This window comes from Stenella coeruleoalba (genome assembly GCF_951394435.1).
Source record: "Stenella coeruleoalba genome assembly, chromosome: X".
NCBI classification, from domain to species: domain Eukaryota; kingdom Metazoa; phylum Chordata; class Mammalia; order Artiodactyla; family Delphinidae; genus Stenella; species Stenella coeruleoalba.
The window spans coordinates 3,620,781-3,643,358 of NC_137152.1; the positions used below are offsets into that span (position 1 = coordinate 3,620,781).

Sequence of the window (22,578 nt, forward strand, 5' to 3'; positions counted from 1 at the left end):
TAGAAATAAGAAAATTATGAGTGGGAAAGTTCCCTGGTAAAAAATGATACAAATGAACTTATTCATAGAACAGAAACAGACTCAGACTTCAAAAACAAACTTACGGTTACCAAAGGGGAAATATGGGTGGGAGAGATAAATTGGGAGCTTGGGCCTAACATATACACACTACTATATATAAAATAGATAAACAACAGGGACCTGCTGTACAGCACAGGGAACTCTACTCAATATTCTGCAATAACCTATATGGCTAAAGAATCTGAAAAAGCATGAGTATATATAAATATATATATATGTATATATATCTGAATCACTTTGCTGTATACCCGAAACTAACACATTGTAAATCAACTATACTCCAATAAAATAAATTTTTAAAAAATGTACATAAAAGCTAAATTGTCCCCTGCTTCTTAAAAGGAAATATTTTTGCAGAAACACATCCACTTTATTAAACAAATAAAATCGGAACTAGTCTTCTTGACTCACGTTCAAGAGGAAAAAAGAAAGAAATCAGCATTAGATAGCATACCCAGCAAGAGGGAGACTCTTCTAGAAAAGTATTGATGCAAACCAAGAAAAAAATTGCTTCCAATTTTATCATTTTCTGAAATGATAAGAATCAGATTGCTTGTGTCTCTACACAGATGACCCGGCTTCTCTCAGAAGTCTAGCTATAATATGTTGAGTTATGCTATCTTCTTGCTAGGATGGGCTACTTTAGAAAAATTTCAGAGCAGCAGGGATGCACAAAAAGTGATGTCATAGGGTTGCAGAAAAAATAATAATTTAGAAGAACTAACAGGAAAAGGATCAGACATAGGTGATGCTGAAAGATGTACGTTGAGGGGAAGTTCTGTGAAAAGAAGGAGTGAAAAAAACACCTAAGGAATGAATTGTTAAAGTATTAAGTCTTCCTGAGATAAGCAACATTTTGATTTTAACAGGTGAATTTTAACTCCCTAGTAGCTGAAAATAACCTATGTTCTTGACTCAGGTTTCGATGTAATCATATTTCTGCGTTTGTACTTAAGAAGTGTTATCGAGTGTGACCGGCGTTTAGGGTAGCATATAAATAAAGTAAATAAATGGTCATGCTACCTTCGGGGATGGGTTTGGGCCCTGGCTCCCGGATGGCAGGCCTAAAAAGATGACCTCATCAGTCAATCAGCTGCACTTTATCAGGTATGGGGGTGAGAGGGAGGGAGCTTTGGGACGCAAACACCGTAAGGAAATTCAGCGGAGACCTCCACATCCAACAGAGCATGCTTGCCGTGAACTTTCCTGGTCTTCAGAATTGCTGTAGAGTTTAAATGGTCATCACACCTGTGATTGAAGAGAATAAGATCAAAACGAAAGGAGTTAGCACAGACATAGAGAGCAGACTGGTGATTGCCAAGGGGGAGAGAGTTGGGGGAGGGACAGAGTGGGAGTCTGGGATTAGCAGATGCAAACTAGTATATGTAGGATGGATAAACAACAAGGTCCTGCTGCAGAGCACAGGGAGCTGTATCCAGTCTCCTGGGATAAACCGTCATAGAAAAGAATATTTTAAAAAATGTATATATGTGTATAAATGAGTCACTTTGCTTCAATAAAGAAAAAAATGTATGTATCTGTCATGTATCTCTATGCTCAGCTAGGGGCAGTGCTTAAAATTTGGTTTTTTTAAAAATATTTTTTAAAATTTATTTCTTCTTTTTTTTTTTTTTTTTGGCTGCGTTGGGTCTTCATTGCTGCACACGGTCTTTCTCTAGTTGTGGCGAGCGGGGGCTACTCTGTTGCGGTGCGCGGGCTTCTCATTGCAGTGGCTTCTCTTGTTGCAGAGCACAGGCTGTAGGCACGTGGGCTCCAGCAGTTGTGGCATGTGGGCTCAGTAGTTGTGGCTGGCAGGCTCTAGAGTGCAGGCTCAGTAGTTGTGGTGCACAGGCTTAGTTGCTCCGTGGCATCTGGGATCTTCCCGGACCAGGGATAGAGCCCTTGTCCCCTGCATTGGCACCACCAGGGAAGCCCCTAAAATTTGTTATATAAATGTGTGAACAAGTAAATGAATGGTTAAAAGAGTATACAGCAGCGGAGGGCACTTTAAAAAGCTCTGTTCAGGGATGCATTTTCAAATCTTTGCCAGTCCGGTGCCTTGGCCACAGAGTAATAGCTACACTTTACTGAAGAGCTACATTGTAGCAAGCATTTTAGCTTCATTAAGTCAAATTCTCACAACAGCCCCCCAAAATTGGTGGAGTTTAGTCCATTGGCCAAGAACCCACAGCTAGTAAGTGTCAGCATTCGACTTGGAACCCAAGACTAACAGGCTGTTAAATGTGGGGGATTATAATTCATCCCTGTTTCTTTGGGGAGATAACCCAGAAAATAATTTATATAAAAATAGATTCCTACATCCTCAAATCATCATCTCCACATATGAGGAAACCCTAAGTCAGCTCTAAGGAATCGATGGGCATTTTTCTTTTCTTCCAATCCCAGCACCTCTTCTGACCGACATTTTTATGACCTTGTTATTACAGGTTACCTTTTGTGCGATAAAACTAGATGGGTATTTAAAAGCATAGGCGTTTAAAGGTCCAACTCTCTTTTCTCAACAGTAAACAGTAATGCCTTTCATGACAGTAGCGACAAGGAGATTAATTAGCCTGCATTTGTAAAATACTTTGTGCTTCCGGCGCCGGATTCATTTCCTTTGGTGTGTTTCCAGTGGAGAGCAGAAAAAATGATGAACTCTGGGAACAATGCCTGGAATATTATTAAATTACCCTTGTCCTGTGCACTGATTTGCAACCTGTGGGACTTCAGACCTTCAGAGCATTTGTGTTCCAGTGATATTCCCAAACTTCCACCATTGTATCCGTTTCCCTCCGATTTAAAATGTCCATTGGTGTTAAAGTAAAAGGTTTCTTTAAAATATGGCATGAGCTGTAATCACCGTGATGGCTCCGTGTGCTTCTGAGTAAATTCAGGAACTCACACAGGACATAATAAATGAAGCTGGAAGTTAAAATTATGATATCTGAAGTTATTCCATTTGTATTTTTAAGAGGGTGGTTATCATTTATTTCACATTTACCTAATTTTGTCATTATTCATTGGATTCTTTCATCTCACCCTTATTTTGTTGGACTTTATTTCCTATTAGAGGCACTGGAATCATGAAATAATTCAAACCACAGGTAATAATGAGAAGTTAATATGCTCCAAAAAACTATATTTCTTCGGAAGTTATACCCAAAGATATATACTATGTGCCACCAGCCAACAAAGTAGGAAAACTATTTTCCTCCAGACACACAAAACACAACTTTGACTAGCTATTGGAGTTTCATGGTAAAACAAAACAAAACAAACAAAACAAAAACAGCCCAGTGGGTTCCATACCACTGTTAAAATGCACCATGGTTGCTCCGGTTTTTAGGGTGTTTTCTTTTTCTCATCTTATTTCACTGTGAGCACATTACACTAACATGAATAATTTAATATGTGGTTAACAGATTTATATAGGAAACTGAAGATCTCTGTTTACACACGAAGTATCTCAGAGGGATTCAATGAAAACCTGAATAATTGAATTTTTTAAAATTAAAATTCCATTGATCGGTCTGAGCTTGAGTTTTTATAGAAAGAGTAGGATACATGCTTGTTTCTTTACCTTTATTTCTTTACCTTTATTTCAAAGTCATGAGTGGATTCTCAAGTATTTTCTAAAAATGATCAGTGTGGCTATTTTTAGCATTATCATGAACTCATACATGCAATAAAATTTGTATTTTAATACATTAAAACTGCTATCCTTACTAATGGTCAGAGTGTGTCATCTTTAGCCAGTGGGAGCCCATTCAAGTTGGCTCTAGGATCCTTCTGACACCGTCCTAGAGGTCTTAGACAGTTTTGCTTTCTAGTGACTGCGCAATTCGTGAAGGAAATTCTCCTTTATAGATCAATTCCGAGTGAAAAGTTAAGAAAGATGCGCATAAGGAAAGTATCCTTATTTTTCAGCCCCTTATGAACAAAGGGATCTCGGCAATGATCATCAAGGTCTTGTAACATCCCCCCAAAGAGAGACGACCATGCCTTTTGTTGATCCTGGTGGAAGAACTCAGTACCATTAATGAAGCAGTCTTGCCAAATTCAAGCTAGTCTTGAAACTGATCAACATTCTAGACCCTGCCATGTAGTTGCAACATGGGTTCAGCCTACCTGATGGGAAGCTCTGGGGCTAGAATGGCCAATCAGAGTTCTCCCAAATTGAAGTAAGTGGCTACCTGCTTTTATCCCTACACCAACCAATCATGGATCAAGGTCCACCCCTTGGGGAGAGGTACAGATTGGAGGGTAGGCAATGCCTTGCAGTCTAGGGTAGTTCTCAGGAAGGGAGTCTAGGAGCCGCCAGCAGCCAAAATTTCCAGCAAAGAAGGATGAGTATGCCACTCTGAAGACGGGATGCGTTAGGAGCAGAGCATGGCCTCTCCCACCAGTCCAGAGTAAGTTCTCCATATCGAGCTCTCCCAAGTCTTTGAGATTTTCCTTGATAAATCTCATTGCCAATCACTCCCTGGCAACCATTCCAGGCCAATTTAAGGATATTCTGAAAGCCACATGTATAGTGTGTAAGAGGAGAAGTCCAAGGGAATATCAATGAAAGCAAAGAAAACGTGAGCTTGCGGAGTGGTTTTTCAGGTTCATAGGCTTTGCAGTAGAGTCTAAGTTAATAGTTACCTCTTCTCTTGTGTATCTCCAGTCTGATACGACTCTGATTTTTCTTTCTTACCTTTAATCTGGACGGTTTTCACCTGTGCACCATCTTTTGCCCTTCATCACCCTCCAGGTATCCGTGACCAGGAAGGCAAAGTTGACTGTGAAAACACTAAAGAAAAAGTGAATATTATTGTCATTGTATGTTAAATTACAATATACAACCTTATGTTTCTAGACCCACGATCCTGTAACTGTACTCTAAGCTGTTCAAAATAGTGGCAATATACGTTTCCAAAAACATATTTTTAATGGAATTTCATTCTTTTGTTAATATAAACATAGACATTGTCAAAAAATCCATATTGCACCAAAAAGCCCAAAGGAAAAAAAATAACCTGCCTACCTAAAGATAACTACTCTTTTTTTTAAAAAGAGATATCTATTCTTAACATTTTGTTTTATATACTGCCAATCATTCTCTGCAGGTAGAAATACATACTATAGGATGTTTTACCATAATATTTACATGCTGTACACATTTTTTGAAATAAGCATTTTTTCAATTGGTACTATAAACAATTTCCCCTTTGCTATGAAAGATTTTTCTGTCCAACCATAGTAATTGATGGAATATATATATATGGATATATTACAAATAATTTATCCAGAAATCTATTGCTATCTATTTAGAAAGTTGAAGTATCCTTTTTATAATCTATAAAAGGTGGTGGGGTTGGTGGTGAATATTCTCATTAAAAACCTTCACAGTCTCTCCATTTCCTAAAGGAAATTCCTAAAATCAATATATCATCCTTTTTTTAAAAAATTTTTTAATTTTTTATTTTTTTCCTTTTTTTTTTAAATGAAAAAATTACGTTGATAATTCTTCCAGAAAGGGCAACAACAAATCTCACCAAACCTGAACTGGGATAGAGAGCTCTCATCTACAAGTCTTAGGGAAATAGATGCTTAAAAAATTGTGAGGTATTAGCAAACGCACCAGATTTTGATTATTTTGAATGACAGCAATAGATATTATTTTCTTTTATTATTTCATGGATGTTTGGAGAAAATTAATATGTAAAAATGGATGTAAGGCGTTCACAGTCTAATTTTCCTGTGAACGTCTAAAAGGTTAAAGACCACTTACTATGTACGAGTTTGTCTGTAACAGGAAATTAACTACTCGTACAATTAAGGCCTCTGCTTGGAGTTCTCCATCTGACTTTGAAGCGCTAATAAGACAAAATTACCCAAATCCAGGAAAGGAATTAAGAAATGTAAAATGTTAATTAAATGCAGAAACAGAATTAATAAGAAAACCAATGTGAAATGGAAATTAAACAAGGGGAACTAAATACATATATATCTGTTTAGACAGCAGGAAAAAAGAATCCAAGAGAAGTACAGAATTAAAAATAGATCTTTAAAAGGTCTCCGAGTGATTTGCCCACCTTTAATAGATTCAGTGATGGTTTCTGAGAAAGTAAATAAGTGTCCAATTTCAATAATCTGTGGATGTTTCCTTCACAAAACCAAAGTCCCATGATCACATCTAATTGAAACAGAAAATCAATTTATTTTAAGATGTCATTGAAATGTCTTTTTTGGACGGAATTTGGTAGCTAGGATTATGGAATAATCCTTAACTTCCTTTCCAAGAAGGGGAATCATAATTCAAATTAAACAGAAGAAGAGTGGCAAGTTCTATTATAGAGGCAAGATCTACTATATTAACTTCTCAAGGAAATCTAATCCCTGATAACAGTTCCATAAACTCTCCAGGCAATTTGGGTTTTGACAAAAATTCAGTGGTTTAGGGATCCTTCCAAATTGGCAATGGGCATTGCAGAGAAATGGCATTTACTGAGGGTTTCCTGATAATTATCTTGTGTTACCACCTTTACTCCTTTTAACCCAAATCTGTTTTTAACATTCTGGGTTGTTCTTTTTTTTTTTATTATTAGTGCTTTTAACACATGGTGAGCAGGAAGAAAATGCAATTACATTTTCCTACTACCATATATTTCTGATGAAAAATGTTATTGGAGAGGACGATGGATTATGTTTTTTATATTTAACATTTGATAATGTTACTAAGATCCAACCCGGGATGACAGAGCTGTATCAATATTTCTTAATAAACGTTGTGTCTTTTCAATATGTACTTGTTTTAATTTTTACTTTGATTTTGTTTTAATTTTTACTTTGATTTACTACGTTTTGACTTTTAATACTTAAGTGTTTGTTAACACTTTAAATATGATTTCCTGATGAAAAAATCATATGTCAGGAAATCATATTTAAAGTATGAAATTTTGCTGTTTCCCTTGTTCTTCGAGGTCATTGGATATGTGTGTGAGACAGCTATCTCACCTCAAGAATTTGTGTTCTCTGTTTATTTTGTCCTATTTTTTCTTCTTTCCCTTTGAGATGCCAGTTACAGGTGTGGTTACTGCTTCACAGGTAATGGTACTGTAAGCACACCTAGTAATCAAAGTGGAAAAGGATTATAATTAATGAGATTGATGAAGCTGGGTTCAAGAAAATATTTCAGAAAAAAAAAGAGATTTAGAGAGTCAGTGGTATAAACCTTGTGTTTTTTTGGATGCATCTGAGTAACTATATCCCAGACACAAGCTCTATAGCCCAGATGAGTAGAGGGTGAGTGGACAATTCAGATACATATAAGTAAATACATATTTATATTTATATATAAACATTATATGTAATACATATAGCAATAGCAATGGGATATCTATATAGATATGGTGTCTATGTAGCAGTGATATCTATCTATCTTAGAGCAATTATATATACATATATGTTATATGTATACATGTACAAATATATACAAATATATGTGTATATTTATTTATTATTATTTTTAAAAATAAATAAATAAATAAATTTTCGCTGTGTTGGTCTTCGTTGCTGCGTGCAGACTTTCTCTAGTTGCAGCGAGCGGGGGCTACTCTTCCTTGTGGTGCATGGGCTTCTCACTGCAGTGGCTTCTCTTGTTGTGGAGCACAGGCTCTAGGCACGCGGGCTTCAGTAGTTGTAGCGCGCGGGCTCAGCAGTTGTGGCGTGCAGGTTCAGTAGCTGTGGCACACGGGCTTAGTTGTTCCACGGCATGTGGGATCTTCCCAGACCAGGGCTCGACCCGTGTCCCCTGCACTGGCAGGCAGATTCTTAACCACTGCACCACCAGGGAAATCCCTATCTGTATATTTATAATGTATATTTGTATATGTGTGTGTATGTATATATATATATATTTAATCATGACATCATGATGTGTTTCCTTCAGAAAGTATAAATATATAAGTATAATCCATTTTTTATTCTCAAGTGGTATATATATATTCCTTTTCCTATTGAATCCATCCATTTGAAGCCCTCTCAGTGAGCGTAGGAATACTCTATCTTCTTAAGGATCACGAACAGATCTGTCCATCTGAGACAGAAAAGAGGTGTAGTCTGAAGGATGTCCTGTGGATTCATCATCTTGGGCCATTCGGGGACATAGCCTGGAGAGGTGGGAATAATATGGGTTCATTGGAAGCTGTCACTCTCTAGGGAAGGTCGTGATGGAGTCAGGGTATAGTGTACATCCACGCTTTCTAAAGTGTATTATGACTCAGAACACTCATGTAATGAGATTCTCTGGGGGAAGAAGGTGAGGGTAGGTTCTGGGGTCAAATAAGATTTACAGATTTGCAGTATACATTAGAATATTAAAATCTCCTGAATATCCTGCAATGAAAGATCCTGCTTTTCCAGCACCCACACACTTATGTAAATTGAATTTTCTCCTCCCTACTAAAAATGGGCATAACTTTTGGAGAAATACAGTTATAAAATGAAAAAACTACTGAACAGTAATTATTTTTATTATTGAGAATAAAAATACAACACAACCTTTGTCTTCAGTGTTCTCATCTGTACATTAAGTCGGCTGGATAAAACAGTTTCTAAGACTCCTTTCACATTGGAAGATTTATATCTGATGACAATAATTACCTGATTTGACTCTAATTATTTTTTCTGCAAAATAACAGTCCTTTGCCTCACTTTATCTTTTTTCCATTATGCAGATTTGTTTTTGATAATAGGATGTGTTATCTGGAAATACCTGTATATTATATACAATATATCCTTTTTCCATATGGCCTTACCGTCCTCCAATTTAGTAAGAACACAATGAAACGCATCCTTTAGAATATCTTCAGTTGAATTTTGAAATCTATCCATTAATGCTAATTTTTCCAGCTGCAATTCATACATCATGAACACACTCATATATAGAGGGGTCTTGAAAAGATGCAAGACTTTGAAATCTCCCATCCTTCTGGAAGTTGCCAAAAGAACATTGTCTTTAGTTTCAAATTTGCTTCTCTCCTGGAAAAAGAAAACTGCTGACAAAATGAAAGTCTAATTAACTCTCAGGTTTGTAGGAGACATGTGTGAAATTTTAAAAAATGTGAAAGGTGGCACTTTTCTGTCTTCATTTATAACATGTCCTGTCATCCACCTGCAAGGTTAGTCATTTCTAAACGTCTCACCTGGAAAATGCACGTCGGCTGTCACAAAAGTAGGCAATGATGCTCAAGGTCATTGTAAGTGGAAGGAGTGGATGAAGTTGAAAATGCTTCTTACAAAAATGCAGAAAACAACTGGTTCTACCACATTCTTTAGTCCATTGCAAGCAACTTCATTTAGATTGGTGTAATATGCAGCTGAACTCCAAAGCAATCTAGCAATCGCAGTGTTTCTAAAAGGTTTGGACAAACATTTAAGGAAAGATATCAGAGGCAGCTATCCATTACAGGAAAGCATTAATATCCCAGATCTATATGCAAGTGGTGTATCGTCTGATCTAGCAAGATTGACGGTTTAATACCAAGGGGTGAAGAAGGAGTGGTGATGAGATCAGGATCTCAAAGGGGTACCTGCATTACCAAGTTCATCACAGCCCTATTCACAATAGCCAAGACGTGGAAACAACCGAAGTGTCTGTGGATGGATGGATGGATAAAGCAAAGATGAGATAGATACGTTGATTGATAGGTAGATACAAAGATAGATAAGATAGATAGTAGATAGATAGATAAGATAGACATTTAGAAACATAGATAGATATAGATGATAGACAGATAATAGATAGACACACACACAATGGAATATTATTGGGTCTTTAAAAATAAGTAAATCCTGACATTTCTGACAACATTGGGGGACCACGAGAACATTATGCTAAGTGAAATAAGCCAGATACAGAAAAACAAATACTGCATGATCTCACTTACATGTGGAATCTAAAAATAAATTGAGCCACAGAGAGAAGCAGAGAGTATAATGGTGGTTTCCAGGGGCTGGGGGCTGGTAGAAATGGGAAGATACTGGTCAAGGGATAAAAAGTTCCAGTTATGCAAGAGAAATATGTTCTAGCAATCTCATGTACAGCATGGTGGCTGTAATTAATAATACTTCACTGTGTACTTGAAATTTACCAAAAGAGTAGATCTCCGGGGTTTTACCACACATGAAAACATCGTAACTAAGTGAGGTGATGGATACATTAATTAGCTTGATTGTGGTAATCATTTCAAATGGATACGTATCTCAGATCATCATGTTGTACACATTAAACACATAGAATTTTTATTTGTCAGTTATACCGCCGTGAAGCTAGAAAAACAAAAGAAATGGTAAATTGCACCAGACTATACTAGCAGGATATGTTTGTCACAGAATTACATCCAAATCAATACAGTGGGAGATTAATGACAAAGTACTCACACTCCGTCTCTCTTTTTTTTAAAAAAATATATTTATTTATTTATTTATGGCTGCATTGGGTCTTCGTTGCTGTGCGCGGGCTTTCTCTAGTTGCGGCAAGTGGGGGCTACTCTTCGTTGTGGTGCGTGGGCTTCTCATTGCGGCGGCTTCTCTTGTTGCACAGCACAGGCTCTAGGCGCGCGGGCTTCAGTAGTTGTGGCGCGCAGGCTTAGTTGCTCCGCAGCATGTGGGATCTTCCTGGACCAGGGCTCGAACCCACGTCCCCTGCATTGGCAAGATCCTTAACCACTGCGTCACCACGGAAGTCCCCACACTCTGTCTTAAAAGTTGTATAAAGAAAAGTCCTGGCAAGCAGAACACATGGTATTTTCTAGAATTATCCGGAGTTCCAGGTGTGATCGTTTGCCTTCTTTAAAGGCATCAGGAAGCATCAGTTCCATAGTTTGGATGTTCCATTAACTTCCAGAATGACGTCAGCAAACTCATGAAGCTCTAGGGGTCTCAGTATCGTAAGTATAATTTACCAGTTCCTCCATCAAACTGTGAGTCCTGCTTTAGAGTACGTAAACCCTAGAGCGTCATCTCACCCAGATTTACTATTCTCATGGACATCTGATATGAAAAACACTGAGTCCCAGTGGAATTACTTGATGAAAGCAGACCTAGTATCCCAACGTTCATCTTCCAACTTTGAATCCTAGGCTCCTTCTGAAACATCATTCTACCTCTGAGCTTCCATATTTTGTATAATACATCCTTCTCTTGTAGAAATCCCCCTTTCCCTTTCCATCAGTTCACGTGTTCATGTTTAGATCCATGGAAGGGTTGGGTCAATGCCCCTGCCTTGGACTTTTCTCTGTCTCATGCTTGACTCAGAACCGTTCACTCAGTGACTTCAACCTAATCCTCTGTGATGTCCCCTTATCCATCCATCTCTCAGAAGGTAAGTGTATGTTTGACTCTCGTTGATCAGCGAATATTTTATCATCCAAGTTACATGAGAAAGTGCTTATGGAAGATTCCATGATCTGTTCCATTTTTTCCACTTCCTTGCCATGAATTGTATATCTACAACCTTGTCATGTAAGGGTGAAAAAAAGGCCAGCACTGGTAGAATTATCCTTGAGTTCCAGTGGTATGCCACTGCCACCTCTCGCCTGGGCTCCAGGAGGAATACAGAAAGGACATACCGGAAACAAACTACAAACTTGACCCTAGTTACAGGCTGGAGCAGAGTGGATCAGACTAGCCCATGTCGACCATCCTTTTCAGAATTCAGAAGTGAGGTCAGGTTGAAAAACTGATAGCAAAGGTGACAAATAGAGTGGCCATAAATGTTTTTGGAAGTAATTTACACATATTTTCAAGGAGTGGCCTTTACTCTTAGTACCTTGCATAGAATATCAACCTGCACTTTTGCCCTAACAAGTGGCCACTTCAAGGCAAGAGAGCACATCAGTGACCAGGATCTACAAGTGCGTTTCCAGGAAATCTTACGAGCGAAATTAATGCATGTGTAATCTATCTCAAGTCTTCTTAATGCGCCAGTGTGTGTCAACCATTTTAGCTTTGGCCTTTATAAAAATCAGGTCTTAGAAAAGAGAAAAGGCTTATGCATTCTCCGTGTCACAGGCAGTAAATTGATGTAAGTAGCTTACCTAATGGGAATACTTTTCATGATTTCAGAATTGGGGCCAGCAATGGCTGTCATACTAATGTTCCATTTTCCTTCTATTACTTGCCAGCTGTTGCTTTTAAGTTCTTAAAGAAAACATTACTAGGTAGTCTGAAACATTACCTGAGAAAGCAAGTATTAGACTATAGCATCCCCTCCTCAATTTTCCTTGGACTTAATCCCCTTTTCCAAAAGACTGCTCTTAAGACAGAGGCTAATCTCTCCCTGGATCCACCCTCCATGTAAGTCCATCTTTAATTAGGCAAAGTCTTCCAGTCAATGACTCAGTCCTTTAATCTACTTCGGAAGGCGAGATCTGTCAATGTGAGAAAGAAAAATAGGATTTCTCCAAACGTATCAAAGGAATATCTAATTTAACTCATTGACCATTTAAATCATCCAAACCATGCATTTCTGAATGGCATGAGCTTCTCTTTTTCAAGAGGATATGAAAACGGTCCTTGAAAAATCTGCAAAAGAATGATTTACCAACCTGCATTCCAAGGATGTTTGGATAGCTATGTCACAACTTTAAGAAATATTCTCCTCAGACAGAAAGAAGGCACCTATCCCAGGACCAGCAAGAAGTTAGCGATGTATAATGTTCAGTTGAACATCAACCTGGGCATACAATGCTTCAGCTACTAGTCTATGAATAAGACCAAAATGGGCACCAAAGTCCAGCTTGATTTCTCTATTACATGGGTACTACTCAGAATCCACTGAAAATCATACTTCACTGTTAACTTACTACTTGCTAACAACTGAAAGAGTAATTAGGGCATAAAGCAGACCAGCTCATGTGTGAGAGCTAAGGGTCATTTTTGAGGACCAACTGTCAGCTCTTCAACAGATTTAAATTATCCACCTGAATGATTTCACTCTAAATCATGTATTAACTACAAGGACAACACCACTGATAAGATTGCCCTTTGAATGGAAACTTGCAAACCACAAAATCGTATTTGGGGACTAGTAGGGATATACGTTTCACACCAGGGAGAGGTTAGAATAAACAGGGAAATCTGGGATGAACCAGAGCATGGAAATGAGGTAGGGAGTACAGAAGTGAAAGGTATGAGTTGGTCAAGAATACCAGCTGGTCTAAGGGGGTACACAGCCTGGTAGATTGATTATAATCTTGGTCATGCTTTTTCATCCTTTTCTGTATCCGTGTCCTTTCAATATATATTCCTTGTATAAGGAGGTGGAGTCTATTTCCCCTTCTGTCTCCTGAATCTTTGCTGTTCCTTGTTCCATCCAGGCCATCGTACATAAGGAATCCCTCAAGCAACTGCGAGCCAGCCTCCAGGAGGAAAGTGTCTGATGTGGACTGGCCAAAGCCAGGAGGCAACTCAGCCCAGCCTAGAACTGGAAGAACCAGGAAGATGAACGCTCCCTGAAGGAATCACTCAAAGAAAGGGCAAACTAAATGATAATCGTTGATGTTTTAACAGCAGCAGGTTAAGAAACACCACCGATGGACGTTTGGCTAGGCAAATTTCATCAAACAAGGAAGAGTATTAGGCAATGGTTGTGTTAAAATAAAAGTATAAAGTATCGAGAATTCAGTTAGGAATGTCAGAAAGTGGGCGACTGCATGGAGGAGACATCAGTTCAACCTCCGGTCTTGGGAAAATGTCTTTTTCACTTTCACAGTGTCTGAGCCAGGAGGGCATTGTTTCTACCTGCTCCTCAATAGAAAGGATCATAGACACTGTAATTCCCAAGAGATTCTTCTTCAAGAGAAAATTCTTAATACCTTTATCTTCACTCTACACATGCATCCTTCAATTTATAAAGTCAAATATGCCACCTGCCATCACTGTAAAAATATAATTGTTTGGACATTTTAATAACGTGAGGTTACAAAGGACTGAATGCTTTCCTAAGATAGGAATTTTGAATAAAACCTATTAATGTAACTTTATAGAGACTTGAATGAGCAGGGATGACAAAATAGTCTGGGAAATGGAAGGGTCTATGGTGGGAAACTTGAGCCTCTTTCTTCTGTATTGCTCAGTCATATAATACTACAAACGAAGGGAAAGGTTTCCATTATTGGACCTTCAATATCCATTTGTTGGACCTTACCTAATGTCGTAAATATAAAAGACTTCACGGTACATTCACAGGTATGAATTTATGTATAAGTACATAACCATGTGTATGAGTGTGCCCCAAAGGGACTGTGCATTTCCCACTAACTCCTTTTTTTTAATTAATTTTTTTGGAGTATAGTTGTTTTACAATGTTGTGTTAGTTTCTGCTGTACAGTAAAGTGAATCACTTATCCGTATACATGTATCCCTTCTTTTTTAGAATTCTTTCCCATTTAGGTCACCACCGAGCATTGAGTAGAGTTCCCTGTGCTATACAGAAGGTTCTCATTAGTGACCTATTTTATACACAGTAGTGTATATATGTCAATCCCAATCTCCCAGTTCACCCCACCCCCCTTCCCCCCTTGGTAACCATAAGTTTGCTCTCTACACCTGTGACTCTATGACTGCTTTGCAGATAAGTTCATCTGTACCATTTTTCTAGATTCCACATATAAACAATATTATACGATATTTGTTTTTCTCTTTCTGACGTACTTCACTCTGTATGACAGTCTCTAGGTCTATCCACGTCTCCCCACTAACTTTTTTTTTAAGTTCTTAATTTTATTTATTTATTTATTTATTTTTGGCTGCATTGGGTCTTCGTTGCTGTGCGTGGGCTTTCTCTAGTTGCGGCGAGCGGGGCCTACGCCTCATTGCGGTGTGCGGGGTTCTCACTGCGGTGGCTTCTTGCTGCAGAGCACAGGCTCTAGGCTCACGGGCCTCAGCAGCTGTGGCACACAGGCTCAGTAGTTGTGGATCACGGGCTGTAGAGCGCAGGCTCAGTAGTTGTGGCACACGGGCTTAGTTGCTCCACGGCACGTGGGATCTTCCCGGACCAGGGCTCAAACCCGTGTCCCCTGCATTGGCAGCTGGATTCTTAACCACTGCGCCACCAGGGAAATCCTTCCCTGCTAACTCTTAACAGCAGGTTTTTGCTACACATACTTATCTGGGGCAGAGCAAGAGAGTTGCTATATATCCTCTACGAGGCATTCAGGCTCACGCAGGTACTATGTAGCCACATTCCAAAGGCAGGAGTATGGGATGAGACCTAACAGAAATTCTCCGAAGCATCCCTGGTCTTCACACACTGTGAAGCAACTGTCCTCTAAAGGCTGTAGGAAGAGCCTCAGTACAGAGAGAGGTCTCTCCAAAACAGAAATATAGGGGAAGGACTAGGAAACAAAGGGAAAGGAAACAAAGGGGAAACCCTTAGCAAACCGAAAAGCTGGCTGATGCTGGGCCGTAAACAAGAGAGACCACCCATGGAATGAAATCATGCCAGTGCTCCGCTGTAATTGATGCTGAAAAGAAAGCCCGGAGCATGCTTTCAAAATGCTTGAAGCCATTAGTAAATTAAATCCAACCAAAGCTTCAAAAAGCATAAATTTAGCTAAACTAGAGGTCATATTGGCATGGCCCCATACTCCAAGGGCTTGATAGAAAAAAAAAAAAAAAAAGGTGTGTTTTTTCCCTGGAGTAAAAGATTATGTATTTCACACTCTACTATTCTTTTATACAAAATAACTGATATGCAAAATAAAGATCACGAGACATCCAAAGAAATAAAAATGGGTAATTTGTGCTGAAAAGAGAAAATCGTCAATGAAAACAGACTCACAGATGGTCAAGATGTTAAAGTTATCAGACAGGGTATTTAAGATAGCTAAGATAGAAAGAGAGAGAAAGAGAGGTAGGGGGAGATGATAGATGGATGGATGGATAGATAGATAGATAGATAGACAGATAGATAGATGGAACTAATATAGAAGACAAACAGAAGAATGAAAATAGACAAGCAGGAAAATAAACAGATAGGGCCTAATCAAATTTAAAAGCTTTTGCACAGCAAAGGAAACCACAAATAAAAAGAAATGACAATCTATCATTTGGGAGAAAAAATTTGCAAACAATGAGACCAAGAAGGGCTTAATTTTGAAAATATACAAACAATTCATACAGCTCAATATCAAAAAACCCAAACAACCCAATCCAAAAATGGGCAGAAGACCTAAATAGACATTTCTCCAAAGAAGACATACAGATGGCCAAAAGGGTAATGAAATGAGGCTCAACACTGCTAACCATTAGAGAAATGCAAATTAAAACTACAATGAGTTACCACATCACACCATTAAGAGTGGCCATCATCAAAAAATCTACAAATAATAAATGCTGGAGAGGGTGTGGAGAAAAGGGAACCCTCTTGCACTGTTGGTGGGCATGTAAATTGATACAGCCACTATGGAGAACAGTATGAAGCTTCCTCAAAAAAGTAAAAATAAGGCTTCCCTGGTGGTGCAGTGGTTAAGAAACCGCCTGCCAATGCAGGGGACACGGGTTTGAGCCCTGGTCTGGGAAGATCCCACATGCCATGGAGCAACGAAGCCCGTGCGCCACAACTACTGAGCCTGTGCTCTAGAGCCCACAAGCCACAACTACTGAGCCCGCACACCTAGAGCCCACGCTCCGCAACAAGAGAAGCCACCGCAATGAGAAGCCTGCATACTGCTACAAAGAGTAGCCCCCGCTCGCCGCAACTAGAGAAAGCCTGCGCGCAGCAACGAAGACCCAATGCAGCCATAAATAAATTAATTAAGTAAAAAAAAAACTAAACTAAAAATAGAGTTACCATATGATACAGCAATTCCACTCCTGGACATATACCTGGAAAAGATGAAAACATTAATTTGAAAAGATACATGCACCCCTATGTTCATAGCAGCACTATTTACAACAGCCAAGACATGAAAGCAACCTAAATGTCCATTGACATATGAATGCATAAAGAAGACGTGGTGTGTGTGTGTGTGTGTGTGTGTGTGTGTGTGTGTGTGTGTGTATATAATGGAATACTACTCAGCCATAAAAAAGAATGAAATAATGACATTTGCAGCAACATGGATGGACCTGGAGATTACCATATTAAGTGAAATAAGTCAGATAGAGAAAGACAAGTATTATATGATATCACTTATATGTGGACTCTAAAAAAAGGATACAAATGAACTTATTTGCAAAACAGAAATAGACTCACAGACATAGAACACAAACTTATGGTTACCAAAGGGCAAGAGTGGGGAGGGATAAATTAGGAGTTTGAATTAGCAGATACACACCACTATATATAAAATAGATAAACAAGGGAATTCTCTTGTGGTCCAGTGGTTAGGACATGGTGCTTTCACTGCTGAGGGCCCAGGTTCAATACTTAGTCAGGGAACTAAGATTCCACAAGCTGCATGGCATGGGCAAAACAAAAAAAATAAAGAGAAACAATAAGGATTTACCATATAGCACAGGGAACTATGTTCAATATCTTGTAATAACCTATAATGAAAAAAGAATCTGAAAATGGATGTATATACATATAGTAAATCAACTATATTTCAATTTTTTAAAAAAGTAGGTATTTTGGTAAAGATTTGGAAATTATAAAAAGGCACCAAAAAGAAATACTGGAAATTAAAAACTATGGTATGGAAGATGACATATTCACTGGATTCACTCCACAGGAGACTGGAATAGCAAAAGAAAAAGTATATGTACCTTTGACATAGACCAGAAAAGTATCCAAACTGGTCAACAAAAACTTTAAATAAAAGAGTGGAAAACAAACCAAATAGAGCATCTGACATCTGATGGACAACATCGAATGCTAAAACATATGTATAATTGGTATTTCAGAAAGAGACGAGACATGAGAAGGGGCAGAATAAATACTTGAAAGCAAAATGGCCAAAAAATTTCTAAAGTTGATAAAATACATCACCCAAATAAGGCAAGAAGCTTGACAATCACCAAGCAGAATAAATTACATAGAAAACTATACTGGCTACTGCATAGTCACACTGTTGAAAATCAAAGATAAACCTCAAAGCAGCCAGAGAATAAAGACACATTATATTCAGGGAAACAATGAGAACAATGCAATGTAACAATTCCATTTATACAAGGGAGCCTGGAAGACAAAAGAATAAAAACTATAAATTGCTCTCTTACAGACTTGCAATAAAAAAGATGTTAATGATGGAGGTTTGAAATGTAGGAAATGCTGTTCTAAATGGAAAAAAAGGAAAAATGCTGTTCTAAATGGAAAAAAAGGAAAAAAGAAATTCACATTTAGTAGCACAGACCAAACAAATATTCAGTAAAAATATGGAGGATTTGAACTATGTGATCAATAAAATATAACTAATTGACATTCTTGTAACAGTACATCCAGGAACTTTATTTTTTTCTTAAACATCTTTATTGGAGTATAATTGCTTTACAATGTTGTGTCAGTTGCTGCTGTATAACAAAGTAAATCAGCTATATGTATACATATATTCCCATATCCCCTCCCTCTTGAGTCTCCCTCCCACTCTCCCTATCCCACCCCTCTAGGTGGTCACAAAGCACCGAGGTGATCTCCCTGTGCCATGCGGCTGCTTCCCACTAGCTATCTATTTTACATTTGGTAGTGTATATATGTCCATGCCTCTCTCTCACTTCGTCCCAGCTTACCCTTCCCCCTCCCCGTGTCCTCAAGTCCATTCTCTACGTCTGCGTCTTTTTCCTGTCCTGCCCCTAGTTTCCACAGAACTATTGTTTTTTTTTAGATTCCATATATATGTGTTAGTATACGGTATTTATTTTTCTCTTTCTGATTTACTTCACTCTGTATGACAGACTCTAGGTCCATCCACCTCACTACAAATAACTCAGTTTCGTTTCTTTTTATGGCTGAGTAATATTCCATTGTATATATGTGCCACATCTTCTTTATCCATTCATCTGTTGATGGACACTTAAGTTGCTTCCATGTCCTGGCTATTGTAGATAGAGCTGCAATGAACATTGTGGTACATGACTCTTTTGAATTACGGTTTTCTCAGGGTATATGTCCAGTAGTGGGATTCCTGGGTCGTATGGTAGTTCTATTTTTAGTTTTTTGAGGAACCTCCATAGTGGCTGTATCAATTTACATTCCCACCAACAGTGCAAGAGGGTTCCCTTTTCTCCACACCGTCTCCAGCATTTATTGTTTGTAGATTTTTTGATGATTCCATTCTGACTGCTGTGAGGTGATACCTCATTGTAGTTTTGATTTGCATTTCTCTAATGATTAGTGATGTTGAGCATCCTTTCATGTGTTTGTTGGCCACCTGTATATCTTCTTTGGAGAAATGTTTATTTAGGTCTTCTGCTCACTTTTTGGATTGGGTTGTTTGTTTTTTTGATATTAAGCTGCATGCCCTGCTTGTATATTTTGGAGATTAATCCTTTGTCACATGCTTTCCTTGCAAATATTTTCTCCCATTCTGAGGGTTGTCTTTTCGATGGTTTAGAATATATATTGCTTTTCAAGGGCACCCGGGCATTTGCTAGCATGATGTTCTATGCCTTACTATAAACCTCAAAAACCATTAAAGCGTTGCAATCATATTAAGTATTTTTGCTGACTAAAAGGATATTAAATTTTATATCAGTTGCAATTAAATATGTAGAAAATGTCCAAGGCACTTTAACAAAGCAAGAGGTATCTCTGTGTATTTTGTCTCTGTGTGTGTGAGAGAGAGAGACAAAGAGAAACAGAGAAAGTTCATATATTAGGAACTTAAGACAATATTTTTTAAAACCCAGAGAATGAATACGAAATGACAAGAAAGTTAGAAAATGTTGACATCTGAAGATGAAAAGACCACATATCAATATGTGTGTGATGGAGCTAAACTGTACTTGGACTTAAAGAAAAGCATAAAACCAGTAAAGTAAGATTTGACATTAACAAACTAAAAAAGAAGAGCATGCAAAAATAAATAAATAAAATAAAATAAAAAAGAAGAGCAAAATGAAGCCAAAGTTGAAGAAACTAAATAATAAAAACAAATGTAGAAATTAATATTTTGGAAAACATGCAATATAGAGATATCAAGATCATTAAATGTTTTCTTCTGAAAATTTAATACAATTGATAAATGTTTATGAAGAGTGATCAGGAAAAACACAGAAAACACATATTACTAATGCCAGAAATGGTAAAGGGATAAAAGATGTGAAAATGATGATTAGGGCACACCATGAATAACTTTATGGTAATGAATGCAAAAACTTAGATAAAAATAAACATTTCCTAAAAATATCACCATTTATCAAAACTGACATAAGGAGAAATAAAATTCAAACAGATGTATAACTACCAAATTAGTCTGAAACATAATAATTTTAAAATACCATAAAAAACTTCCTTCAAGCCAATAGAGTTACTGGTAAATTCTCTAAAATATTTAAAGGAGATATGACACTAATACCACATAAACACTTTTGAAAAATAACATGAACACTTTTCCTCTTGTTCTAAACGTCAGCATTACCTTGATACCAAACCTGATAAAATGAATAACTAGCAACAATACAGAACAGTAAGTTCATGAATCTATTGGCAAGAATGCCCAATAAAATCTTAGGCAGTTGAATCCAGCAACATATAAAAAATGTGTTATATTACGACATTGAAAAATGAGAACAAAGGGAAGATTTACACCGTCTGACATCAAGAGATACTATAATATTACTTTCAGTATAGTAACACTGTAATAGTGAGATGGATAAGTATACCACAGGAAGAAACAGAATATTTAGGAACAGACTCAAGAATATATAAACATTTTTAATAAACGATATTGGAAAAGAGAACGTAGATTTCTACCTCACAACAGCTAATAATTAATTCTAGATGTGATATATACCTGAATTTAAAAGAAAGACTCTGGAAGAGAATACAGAAGAATTTCACTTTACCCATAGTGTAGCAAGATTTCTTGGACAGGACAGAAAAACAACCAACCATAAAAGACCAAACGGAAAAATTATATTCGATCAAATTGATCATTTCTTCTTACCACAGAGACCACTGTGAAAATATTTAGGCTAACCATAGACTGATAAAAATTAGACATAATATATATAAAATATTATATATATATAATATAAACTCCTACAAACAAGCAATAAAGGGTAAAAAATGCAATAAAATGGTTAAGGACTAAAACGTGTAATTCACAATTCAATACAGAAAAATTACCAATAACCATATGAAAATTTGCTCAACATTAAATTCAAACCATATCTACCAGAATAGTCTAAATTATGAAGACTGATGATTCCATGTTGGTGACTACTGTGGAGCAACTGGAATTTTCTTGCTTTGCTGAAGGAGTACAAAATTAGACAACCTCTTTGGAAAACTATTATTTTTTTACAAAGTTAAAAGTGTGTCAATCCTACAACTCAACAAGTCCCAGTAACATGAAGAAATATGTCCATGCAAAGATATGTGCACGGATGTTTCTAGAACGTATATTTGTAACAGCCCAAACCTGGAAACAACCCACATGTCCAACATTTGGAGAAAAGTTAAACAGTCTATTTGTCCAAGCCAGTACTAACGTGCAATAAAAATGCATGATCTGTTGATACACACAACACCATGATGAATCTCAGAAATGTTGTATTGAGTTTAAAATAAATGACAAAACATATAATGTTATCTAATTAATAAAAAGTATAAGAATGGGGAAAACTTTTCCAGAGCGACAGAAGCTAGGTTCTGGTGGGGAGTAAATTGATGGGGAATGGTCGTATACAGGGACTTTCTAGAATTATAGAAATATTCTGTGCATATATCAGGTGATTATGATATAAACACATAAATTGACAAAAAGTCCAACTGAGCACTGAAAATCAGTGCATTTTCTGGGTGTCAAAAGGCATCTCAATAAAAATGCGTTTTTGAATCCAACATTCAATACCTTTTATGGTTTTTAATTTAATATTTTTAAATTATTATTATTATTTTTTTTGGCCACGCCTTGCATCTGGTGGGATCTTAGGTCCCAGGCCAGGGCTCGAAACCCGGGACCACGGCAGTGAAAGCACCGCGTCCTAACCACTGGACCACCAGGGAAGTCCCCTAACGTTCAATACCTTTTGATAAAACCTGAAAGCAAATTACCTCTTTCAAACACAAGGCAATGAAAGAAAAAAGGTTTAATACCTAGTACAAATTCTATTTAAGAACCAAAGGTAAATGGAGTGTAACTACTGTGATGTATCTGAGATTTCAGAATGAGAAATAGCTCGCAAATAGGAAAAAAAAAAAAAAATCCAGTCGGAATCCTACCAATATCTTTGGGGAAGTTTCCATGCTTCATTGGTTTATATTTTTCTTCAAATGATTCATAAAACACACTCTTTTACCTATTGGCATGATCTGCTGTGTTTTAGGAGTTAAAAAAA

The 22,578-nt window shown here is 37.4% G+C and overlaps 1 long non-coding RNA gene across 1 annotated transcript in view; it reads right to left on the bottom strand.

Moving 5' to 3' along the window:
* The window catches only part of LOC307180458, a 40,730-nt gene that overhangs the window by 15,679 nt on the left and 2,473 nt on the right, over nucleotides 1–22,578 (bottom strand). Inside the window, exons 2-5 of the long non-coding RNA XR_013825738.1 lie at nucleotides 7,087–7,197; nucleotides 6,165–6,265; nucleotides 4,784–4,879; nucleotides 1,105–1,329 (exon numbers count right to left, since the gene is read on the bottom strand). This is a non-coding gene — a long non-coding RNA (uncharacterized lncRNA). The remainder of the gene's footprint in view (nucleotides 1–1,104; nucleotides 1,330–4,783; nucleotides 4,880–6,164; nucleotides 6,266–7,086; nucleotides 7,198–22,578) is intronic.